This window comes from Mauremys reevesii, linkage group 5, assembly GCF_016161935.1.
Source record: "Mauremys reevesii isolate NIE-2019 linkage group 5, ASM1616193v1, whole genome shotgun sequence".
In the NCBI taxonomy this organism is placed as follows: Eukaryota; Metazoa; Chordata; order Testudines; family Geoemydidae; genus Mauremys; species Mauremys reevesii.
The window spans coordinates 94,450,517-94,462,704 of NC_052627.1; the positions used below are offsets into that span (position 1 = coordinate 94,450,517).

The window sequence follows — 12,188 nt, forward strand, 5'->3', positions numbered from 1 at the left end:
TGTAACCCAGTAATCCACCTTTATGCCCTATGACTGCAGGGGTGTTAACAGGCCACTTCACCTTGAATGGTCCCTTAGAATATGTGTTAACGCCTTATGCTAAACTATCTGTTCCACCTTGTATTTAGCTGTGACAAGTACATTTCCCAGACCAGAAGAAGAGCTCTGTGTAGCTCAAAAGCTTGTCTCTTTCACCAACAGAAGTTGATCCAACAAGAGATATTAACTCATCAACCTTGTTTATTCAAAAGTTTCATTTAATCAGTGAACACAAAAACTAGGATGTCTTACTCCTCATCATATGAGTTGTGCTACTTGATAGCCGTCTTCACAGTCACACAAGGATTTTTACAGAGTCCTGATTAGATAAATAGCATACGGAAGGCAATCATTCCCCACCTCTTCACCAAACTCATGAGGCACTGAGGTCACTCAAGCTGGTGATGGAAGCTATGAATAGAAAATGGTATTCAATTTCTATCCCAGCTAATTGCTTTTAAGACATTGAGGAGTTCAAGGAAAACTTTGGCTTCCAAAAAGTCAATTTTGGAGCTGCACTGTAATATCTAAATTGACGGTAATAATATAGGTGCTGGAACTCAGGGTGCTGGGGGTGTGGCAGCACCCCCTGGCTTGAAGTGTTTTCCATCATATATAGGGTTTACAATTTGGTTCAATGGCTCTCAGCACCCAGCTGTTCCAGCACCCCAGGGTAATAGCAATCCTGGAATCTCAGAGGCACTTCAACATAAGTGGGTCAGAATTTAGGGGGCCTCTTGAACAAACAGAACAAAACTGGGCATAACAAAACAAAACAAATCCCAGTGGATCTTTGTCTCTAATTTTCCAGAAAATTGGTTTTGACATGCATTAGACTCCAACCTGTATGTTCAAAATAAACATTAAAGATATAGGTAAGTGTTGGAGATGCAGAAGATTTATTGGTTTTCTCCTGGAAGCTGTCCAAAAATTAGAGCTTGTTGAGAAGTATTTAACATTAGAGACTTCTGTTCCAGCCAGAATTGTTCATATTGGGGCTTACCCAACAGGTAGTTCATATGCACCAATAGAAAAGGACACTAGCTTGTTTTAATGACACAGGCTTGTGATGGCAATTGTTTTCTTGCCTAGCTTCCTTTATTTAGTGTGCCATTCAGAATGATTGAGGAGCAAAGAACAGAGGCACCCACTAAAACCATCAAAGTGGCTAAAAGTCAAAGGACAGCTATAGCTGAAACCTTCAAAACCAAGGCCCAAAGAGCTAAGGGCCTTGTATGGCTTTGTGTTTTCGAGAGTTCTCAGCAGTGAATGTAGTTGTATTAAAACATTAGGGATTTGAAAAAAGCAATCTGTGATAGACCGTTTCTAATGAGAAGGGCAGGAGAGAGATGTTAGGGGCACACAGCGTGGAAGAGTTTCTCTCAAAGTGGGGTGGAGTTACTTATTTTTAAAAAACAGCCCATCAAAGCCCATTCAACTTGGACACACCATTTTGGTGGGCAAATAAGGGTGCCAAACTTGCAAACTCGTACTCGCATCATCCCAGGTCTGTAGGATCACATTCTAAATAATTTTTTTCATCATCATTATGGGGAGGGAGGACAAATCAAATGGTGCTTACACAAGTGAGTTTTCATGATGATTTTGCAAGGCTGGTTTAAAAGAAGTGCAAGTAATTCTAAAAGAATTTAACGCCATTATTAACACCCAACGTGGTCTAGGTGCTTTGTAAACATAAGGAAGATACAAGCCCTGCCCAGAAAAGTATGTCTATATACCTACCATGCACACCACACACAGACACTTACTTGTGTTTGGGTTTCACACACAGTAGAATTAGTGTGTTTAAATCCCCCGGACTGCTTGGAAAATCTCACTTCTAAATCCATATTTACATACCTAATTAAGTGCTCTGATTTAAATCAATGGGCATGGCTAGACACTGAGCATTTCTGAAAAATGGCCTTTTTTGTGTGTGCCCAAATATGGATTTAGCCTAACCTTAGGCTCCCATTTTTTAAAATCTTGGCTACTGTATTCTCTTCCCTGCTGCCTCCAAACCTAATAAAAAGGACTTAAGGAAGGTCCTGGGAAGCAGAAGCCAGTGAGCATCATCTTGGCACCTGGGAAAGTGGTAGCGAGTCTAATTAAAAATAGATTACCACAACTCTTGTGTAAGTATAACTTGATAGGGGTCAAACAGGCATGGTTTCTGTGAAGTAAAAATCATGCCTCTCTAATGTGTTTTTCAAAAAGTTAATTAAAAGCAGATAAAAGGGAACATTTACCTGGGTTTTCAAAAAGCTTTTGCTAAGGTCCCTCATAAAATATTAAGGAAAACAAATGCAACTACTTACCCTGGAATGAAATAGTTAAGGAATAGGAAACAATCAGCAGCTCCTCAGAGTGGAGAAAGGTTAAGTCAGGGGTCTTAAGGACTAATCCAGGGAGCAGCACTGTTTAATTAAATGATTTAGGAGTGGTCGTCAAGTGGAAATTCACAGATGGTAGTTAAAACTATAGAACCTCTGAACTCATAGAATCATGTGAGGAAAAATTGTCTGGAATAGGATCTATGGATAGTTCAACAGAGCGGATCGATATTCATAGAACAACTGAATAACAATGCTCATATTTTGCAAATAAATTATCCGACTCCCCCCCCACCACCACCATTTTCTTTGCTTACAAAGTTGGGAAAATGTTCACAAATACACCCTGTACATACTGTGAAAGTCTGCAGATCAAATATTTGCCAATGGTTTTTCACTTCTCACCTGACTCTGTGAAGATATCGGTCCAGATTATGGAAGCAAGACAAATGTAAATAATTTACATCATGCTGCAAATGTCCAGAGTACTGTAGAGTGGTGGATCCCTGCCTCAAACAGCTTTCAGTCTAATGACACAATGAAAATCAGATGAAAGACTGAAAGTACAGAGTGCAATGAAATCATTATTAAGCTTGCCCAATGCCTTGAAGTTGTATGGAAATATAGGTGCTTAGTATTTACTAAAAACTTATGTTAAGCGGTATAAGTTGGTGTATCAGAAAGGAATAGAACCTATCACCAAAATAATGACATATAGATTGATGATAGGTTCTTACTCAGACTACTGTGGCCAGTGGAACTCACCAAATCTTAAAGGTGTAGCGGAGTGAAAAATCCAGAGGAAAAAATAAAATAAGACTAAAAATATGTGGATTATTTAGCCTTGAAAGAGAAAAATTGGCATTTAAGGGGAAGGATAGAATAAAAACTGATCAATTCTTCCTTTTTATGTTGCCCCTTACTCAGAAAAGTGGGGAGAGATGGTTCAGGTCTGTACTACTTCAAAACAGTACAGTCACAGAAGGCAGACGAGAGAAATTCTGTAGCAGGGTAAATGTGACTAACAGCTGTAACTATGCACAGTAAGGTGGAGTCAGGGCATATGAAGATCACTACAATTGTCAGGAAGGAGAACCTAGATTAAAAGCTTTTTGGGCACAGGGATGATCTTTTTACTATGTTTGTACATCACCTAGCAGGATGGGGCCTTGATCCATGACTAGCATCTTTGGGCACAATTGTTATATAAATAATCATCATCTTCCCTCTATCCACATATAGTACTGCAGAAAGCCTTCCAGAAGTTCTCACTATCCTCTGAAGGACCAGGATGGGATCACTAGCAGAATCAGAATGCTGACAACTGATGAGTGCCATTAACAATTGACAAGCTAGCAAAAAACAAGAGCCCCATAGTATCCAACATCTACATGAAGTCATTAGGAAGGGTGGTGACAGAACACGGGCTGGAGTGCCAGCACTATGCAGACATCATCCATATATCTTCCAGCTCTCCCAATGCATAGCCAAAATCAGCAGCCAGTCAAAGCTGAACTTGAGCAAGGCTGAGGGGACATAGACAGGAAGAGGGAACACACTTTGAAGAATTTGCCTCCTCTATAACCTCCCCCCTGCCCCATTATAGGTAATAATTGGAGATATACCAATCTCCTAGAACTGGAAGGGACCTTGAAAGGTCATCGAGTCCAGCCCCCTGCCTTCACTAGCAGGACCAATTTTTGCCCCAGATCCCTAAGTGGCCCCCTCAAGGATTGAACTCACCAACCCTGGGTTTAGCAGGCCAATGCTCAAACCACTGAGCTATCCCTTGGGAGGCAGCTATCCCTTGGCATCTACCCTCAGATTGTCAGTCTACAGCCTCCCTATGGATTCCTCAATGCCATTGGATGCCCAAGAAGGCCTGGCATCAAAAAATGCCCACTTCCATCTGTAACTGCCCGGAAAATGTCATTCCCATCCTATCAGGCTCAGACTTCACCATGGTGATCCATGCATTTATGACCCCCCAGGCTTGGTTATTACAACGTGGACCTAGAGATGAAGCAACAAATCCTGATAAAGCGCCAACTGGAACAAAATGCAGCAGCCTCTCTGTTTAGCACCACAGGTCCTTGTGAACACATCACCTCAGTGCTCTGCTCTCTGCACTGGCTCCCCCTTGAGTTAAAATTCATTGCCTTGAAATACCTTTCAGTGGAACTGGCCCTCCATGTTCAAGAGACCACCAGTCCCTCTGCAAACATCCTCCCGCAACAGTTGCGTCCCACTGGAGCAACAGAACCGTTGAACAACACAGGGAGGCTTGCGAGTGCAGGAGACAGAACTTTCACAGGAGCTGGGCCTAAACTACAGAATTCAATCATGCAAGAAATAAGAACGACCACAGGCCTCACTGCATTCAGATCCACACATGCTACCGCTAGTCACATTGCTTAATGCACTTGGAGAAGGCATGCTGGTACCTCGGTGAAGGAGGCAGTATGGAACCTGAAGAAATGAACTTTGCATCTAGTTCCATTCAATTTAGCTTTCCCTCAATAATTTCTTCTCTCCCCTCCCCCACATACAAACCATGTATTTATCTTACAGGCTGGGATCAAAGACAGGGAGCAAAAGTGTTATTTCTATTTTTAAAAACTGGAAATTCTCTGATACTACCGTGATGGGCACCAGGTAAGTACCTAGATAGAAGGTTTGTGCATTAGGTTGTATTAAAATGACACTAATACAAAAATAATAGATTATACCCACAATTTAATTTCAACTTAAAAAGAACTCCTGGAAGATATTATCTAAGGTCTACCTGAAGGAGGAGGAAAAAATAGTTGGGAAAAAAAACGAGCCTCTATTATAAGCATTACAAAAAACAATAAGAAAATTCAGCCTTCAAAAGCAAGCAGTCACATCACCATCAATGCATTAAGCAGCATCTTTTCCTTGCACAAAAGACCCTATAAAAAGCAAAGCACTCAAAGCCCCTGATTAAGCTATTTACCTCTCCCCACTTAGAAAAAAAATATATTTCCAATACAGAGGCAAAAAAAATTAAATAAAAAGAATCCCTCCCAATTTTGCAGAATGCGCACTCTCTCCTATTTATATTACAAGTGTGCACACACTGCAGAACCAGCAGACATGTCACTTCAGACATGCCTCTGTCCTCCCCTCTCCCCAGGCGCCATTAAAAAAAAAATCAAACAGACTTCTTTGGGTGATGTTTCTGTCTGGAATGATCTCAGACATCTGCATGTTAGTTAGACATCTGGAGTTAGTACTTTGTAGTCGATGGCAGGATGGGGAGAGGCATTGTTTAAAGCAATACATTTCTAAATTAAATAAACTGCTTATTTTTTCCAGGATAGCAACTTATAAGTACACTTAATTAAAACAAGGGTTCTTTTAACTTCCTCAACTGCAATTCTGATAGAATCATAGAATTATAGTATCATGGGACTGGAAGGGACCTCGAGAGGTCATCTAGTCCAGTCCCCTGCACTCATGGCAGGACTAAGAATTATCTAGACCATTCCTGACAGGTGTTTGTCTAATCTGCTCTTAAAAATCTCCAATGATGGAGATTCCACAACCTCCCTAGGTAATTTATTCCAGTGCTTAACCACCCTGACAGGATGTTTTTCCTAATGTCAAACCTAAACCTCCTTTGCTGCAATTTAAGCCCATTGCTTCTTCTATCCTTAGAGGTTAACAACAATTCTTCTCCCTCCTTCTTGTAACAACTTTTATGTACTTGAAAACTGTTTAGTCCTCTCAGTCTTCTCTTTTCCAGACTAAACAAACTCAATTTTTTTCCATCTTCCTTCACAGGTTGTTTTCTAGGCCTTTAATCATTTTTGTTGCTCTTCTCTGGAATTTCTCCAATTTGTCCACATCTTTCCTGAAATGTGGCGCCCAGAACTGGACACAATACTCCAGCTGAGGCCTAATCAGCGCGGAGTAGATTGGAAGAATTACTTCTCGTCTTGCTTACAACATTCCTGCTAATACATCCCAGAAGGATGTTCACCTTTTTTTTTTTTTGGTGCAATAGTGTTACACTGTTGACTCATATTTAGCTTGTGGTCCACTATGACCCCCAGATTCCTTTCTGTAGTACTCCTTCCTAGGCAGTCATTCCTCCTACCATTCCTGAGGATCACGAACGCTATCATTTCATGATCACTTTCACCAAAGCTGCCTTCCACTTCGAAATTCTCAACCAGTTCCTCCCTATTTGTCAAAATCAAATCTAGACCAGCCTCTTCCCTAGTAGCTTTCTCCACCTTCTGAAATAAATTATCTCCAATACGTTCCAAGAATTTACTGGATAATCTGTGCCTTGTTGTGTTATTTTCACAACAGATGTCTGAGTAGTTGAAGTCCCCTCCCACCACCAAGTCCTATGCTTTGGATGATTTTATTAGCAGTTTAAAAAAAAAGCCTCATCCACCTCTTTTTCCTGGTTAGATGGTCTGTAGTAGACTCCTACCATGACATCACCCTTGGTTCTTACCCCTTTTATCCTTACCCAGAGACTTTCAACAAGTCTGTCCATTTCCATCTCAACCTCAGCCCAAGTGTATACATTTTTAATATGTAAGGCATATTTTCCCTCCCTTTTTCCCCCACCTGTCCTTCCTGCGCAAGCTGTATCCTTTTGTACCAATATTCCAGTTATGCATATTATCCCCCAAGTCTCTGTGATGCCAGCTATGTCATAGTTGTGTTTATTTGCTAGCATTTCGAGTTCTTCCTGCTTATTCCTCATACTTCTTGCATTAGTATGCAGACATCTAACTGATATGGATTTTATTTCTCTCTCTCTCTCTCTCTCACACACACACACACACACACACACACACACACACACACTTCTGTCTTGTCTATCCTTTATCCCTGGTATAACAGCCCATACACCCCCCAAATTCTGACCCTTCTACCAGGTCTCCATGTTTTTTGACTTACCTGAGGGCTCACCTGCCCCCTTCAAACCTAGTTTAAAGCCCTCCTCACTAGGTTAGCCAGTCTGTATCCAAATATGCTCTTCCCCTTCCTCGATAGGTGAACCCCATCTCTGCTTAACAGTCCTTCTTCCTGGAACAGCATCCCGGGGTCAAGGAAGCCAAAGCCCTCCTGGCGACACCATCTTCACAGCAAGGCATTAACCTCCAGGATGCATCTGTCTCTGCCTGGGCCCCTACCCTTGACCAGAAGGATGGAGGGATCAAAGAGAACATCACCTGTGCTCCCAGCTTTTTCACCTTTACTTCCAGAGCCCTGTAGTCACTTCTGATCTGCTCAGAGTCATAACTCACAGTATCATTAGTGCCCACATGGGGTAGTAGTTAGAGGGCTAGATGATCCTTGACAGTCCCTCCATAACATCTCAAATACAGGCCCCTGGCAGGTAGCATACCTTCCGGGATGCCATGTCTGGGTGACAGATGGGTGTCTCCATCCCCCTCAGAAGAGGGTCACCAACCACCACTACCCTACGTTTCCTTCCTTCCTGGTGGGTGGGTTGGGAGTAGGGGTGGAGCACTGCCTGCTGCCAGAAGTAACCAGCAGCCAGTGTCCTCCCTGTGACAGAGCCATGTCCTCCTCCCCTGGTGGAGTGACAGCAATCCTCTGCAGCTGGATAGCTTCCTCAGCCTTGGCTGTCTCCATACGAATACTCTCAAGGAATTACTCATGGGCACGGATGCTCCTCAGCCTAGCCACCTCCTCCTGTAGCTCTCCCACCTGCTTCATAGACTTTAAGGTCAGAAGGGACCATTATGATCTTCTAGTCTGACTTCCTGCACAACACAGGCCACAGAATCTCACCCACCCACTCCTGTAACAAACCCCTGACCTATGTCTGAGCTATTGAAGTCCTCAACTTGTGGTTTAAAGACTTCAAGGTGCAGAGAATCCTCCAGCAAGTGACCCGTGCCCCATGCTGCCTCTGCCGATCTGCCCTGGAGGAAATTCCTTTCTGACCCCAAATATGGTGATCAGCTAAACCCTGAGCATGTGGGCAAGAGTCACCAGCCAGACACCCAGGAAAGAATTCTCTGTAGTAACTCAGATCACACCCTATCTAGTGTTCCATCACAGGCCATTGAGCATATTTACTGCTAATAGTCAAAGATCAATTAATTGCCAAAATTAGGCTATCCCATTATACCATCCCTTACATAAACTTATCAAGCTTAGTCTTGAAGCCAGATATGTCTTTTGCCTCCACTACTCCCCTTGGAAGGCTATTCCAGAACTTTACTCCTCTGATGGTTAGAAACCTTCGTCTAATTTCAAGTCTAAACTTCCTGATGGCCAGTTTATATCCATTTGTTCTTGTGTCCACACTGGTACTGAGCTTAAATAATTCCCTTCCCTCCCTGGTATTTATCTCTCTGATATATTTATAGAGAGCAATCATATCTCCCCTCAGCCCTCTTTTGGTTAGGCTAAACAAGCCAAGCTCTTTGAGTCTCCTTTCATAAGACAAGTTTTCCATTCCTTGGATCATCCTAGTAGCCCTTCTCTGTACCTGTTCCAGTTTGAATTCATCCCTCTTAAACATGGGAGACCAGAACTGCACACAGTATTCCAGATGAGGTCTCACCAGTACCTTGTATAATGGTACTAACACCTCCTTCTCTCTACTGGAAATACCTCGCCTAATGGATCCCAAGACCGCAATAGCTTTTTTTCACAGCCATATCACATTGGCGGCTCATAGCCATCCTGTGATCAACCAATACTCTGAGGTCCTTCTCCTCCTCTGTTACTTCCAAGTGATGCGTCCCCAGTTTATAACAAAAATTCTTGTTATTAATCCCTAAATGCATGACCTTGCACTGTTCATTATTAAATTTCATCCTGTTACTATTACTCCAGTTTACAAGTTCATCCAGATCCTCCTGTGGGATATCCTGGGCCCTCTCTGTATTGGCAATACCTCCCAGCTTTGTCTCATCTGCAAACTTTATTAGCACATTCCCACTTTTTGTGCCAAGGTCAGTAGAAAAAGGATTAAATAAGATTGGTCCCAAAACCAATCCCTGAGGAACTCCACTAGTAACCTCCCTCCAGCCTGACAGTTCACCTTTCAGTATGACCCGTTGTAGTCTCCCCTTTAACCAGTTCCTTATCCACCTTTCAATTTTCATATTGATCCCCACCTTTCTCCGCAGCAAGCACCTTTCACACTGGATGGTCCCCCCCCCCCCCAGCCTGCCTTTCTGGGAGTGGGAAATGCAGGCCACAGTCTCTGCAAATCCACATCAGGATCTGGGTAGAGGCATCCAGGTTGTCTGTCTGAATAGAAGCACAGGTGGAGGAGACAGAAGCAGTGTTGGCACTGGTGATGTGGTCCTTCCTAACCATAGCGACTATATTACAATTCCCTCCCACAAACTCCCTCCCAAACTCCCCTGTTTGCTAGCTCCCCTTGGCTGCTTAGCTCCTGGCTTTTAAGGCCTTCCCTCCTAGGTCAGCCCTACCCCCTCATTAATCACACAGAGGGAGGGTGATCACAAGGCTGATCAAAGATGATCCAGGGAACAAAGGCTCAAGCAGTCCCCAGACACACAAACTCAACTGACCCAGTAACTGAAATAACCTGAAAGAGAAAGAAAAACACAAACAGCCAAACATACTCACTCACCCCAAGGTTAGTACTCACATCTTGTTCATTCAGCGGGGGTGAAGATCTCCTTCTCCCCCTCTCAAAATCCCCCGTTTGTGGTCCCCTGTTCGCTAGCAGATAATGGGGTTAAACACCTCCTTGATCCTTCTCAGCTTCTAGCTGGACTGTTTATAAGTTTGCTTCTTGACTTTTCTCCAACTCTCAATGGGTTTGTGCAAGTCAGTTAGGTCTCAATATTACGCCTGCTCATGCTGACATTTTCCCCAGCATGGTAAGTATTGAAATGAAACGTTAGGGTGGTAGCTCTCTCCATGCTCCCAATGCACTCTAGGCCCCCTTCCTGGGCCTCCTAGCTCTGGCTCTTCTGAAAGTCCCACTCTCCCTCTGTGGCACTTCAACAATTGTTTTTCCAGCAGCTTGATGCCCCTCCAGTCAGTCTCTTCATACAAGGTATGAGAGAGAAAGGGATTAAACAAAAACGCCTCTTCTTGCTCATCCTGTTACCTAGAGGGGAGAAAGTTATTAAATTCTGGGCTGCCCAAGACCCCGCTTTGTTCCTCAAAGGCAGGATTAAAGAAAAAAAGCATTTTAAGGAAAATCAATACATTTCTCATTACTGCCAACATAACAGATTGAAAGAAGGTATTTGTCTGATGAACAGGGTTTATTAATCCTTACTCAACTAGCTAATTTCCAGGTGGATGATACCTAGCTTTTTCCTAGGGGCTTGAGACAGTTGTGCTGGGGAATTAGTTTCCAGCCACATGTCAAATAAGGATTATTGTATGGAGACAATTGAGCTCAGCCTCTGGGAACATAAGAATGACCATACTGGGTCAGACCAAAGGTCCATCTAGCCCAGTATCTGTCTACTGACAGTGGCCAATGCCAGGTGCCCCAGAGGGAGTGCCCCAGAGGGAGTGAACCTAACAGGTAATGATCAAGTGATCTCTCTCCTGCCATCCATCTCCACTCTCTGACAGAGGCTAGGGACACCATTCCTTACCCATCCTGGCTAATAACCATTAATGGACTTAACCTCCATGAATTTATCCAGTTCTCTTTTAAACGCTGTTACAGTCATAGCCTTCACAACCTCCTCAGGCAAGGAGTTCCACAAGTTGACTGTGTGCTCTGTGAAGAACTTCCTTGTATTTGTTTTAAACCTGCTGCCTATTAGTTTCATTTGGTGACCCCCCATTTTTGAATTATGGGAATAAGTAAATAACTTTTCCTTATCCACTTTCTCAACATCACTCATGATTTTATATACCTCTATCATATCCTCCTCTTAGTCTCTGCTTTTCCAAGCTGAAAAGTCCTAGCCTCTTCAATCTCCCCTCATATGGGACCCGTTCCAAACCCCTAATCATTTTAGTTGCCCTTCTCTGAACCTTTTCTAGTGCCAGTATATCTTTTTTGAGATGAGGAGACCACATCTGTACACAATATTCAAGATGTGGGCATACCATCGATTTATATAAGGGCCATAATATATTCTCCTTCTTATTCTTTAACCCCTTTTCAATATTCCTAACATCCTGTTTACTTTTTTGACCACCTCTGCACACTGCGTGGACATCTTCAGAGAACTATCCACGATGACTCCAAGATCTTTTTCCTGATTTGTTGTAGCTAAATTAGCCCCCATCATATTGTATGTCTAGTTGGGGTTATTTTTTCCAATGTGCATTACTTTACATTTATCCACATTAAATTTCATTTGCCATTTTGTTGCCCAATCACTTAGTTTTGTGAGATCTTTTTGAAGTTCTTCACAATCTGCTTTGGTCTTAACTACCTTGAGCAGTTTAGTATCATCTGCAAATGTTGCCACCTCACTTTTTACCCTTTTCTCCAGATCATATATGAATAAGTTGAATAGGATTGGTCCTAGGACTGACCCTTGGGGAACACCACTAGTTACCCCTCTCCATTCTGAGAATTTACCATTAATTCCTACCCTTTGTTCCCTGTCTTTTAACCAGTTCTCAATCCATGAAAGGACCTTCCCTCTTATCCCATGACAACTTAATTTCTGTAAGAGCCTTTGGTGAGGGACCTTGTCAAAGGCTTTCAGAAAATCTAAGTACACTATGTCCACTGGATCCCCCTTCCACGTTTGTTGACCCCTTCAAAGAATTCTAATAGATTAGTAAGACATGATTTCCCTTTACAGAAACCATGTTGACTTTTGCCCAACA

The 12,188-nt window shown here is 42.8% G+C and overlaps 1 long non-coding RNA gene across 1 annotated transcript; it reads right to left on the reverse strand.

Annotated features, from left to right (window-relative positions):
• Window positions 1-314: 314 nt before the first annotated feature.
• On the reverse strand, window positions 315-7,013 carry LOC120406392. Its single transcript, XR_005599252.1, has 3 exons — window positions 6,981-7,013; window positions 2,778-2,899; window positions 315-450 (listed from the first exon to the last, which is right to left on the reverse strand). It is a non-coding gene; the product is annotated as an uncharacterized LOC120406392 (long non-coding RNA).
• Between the last annotated feature and the right edge of the window lie 5,175 nt (window positions 7,014-12,188).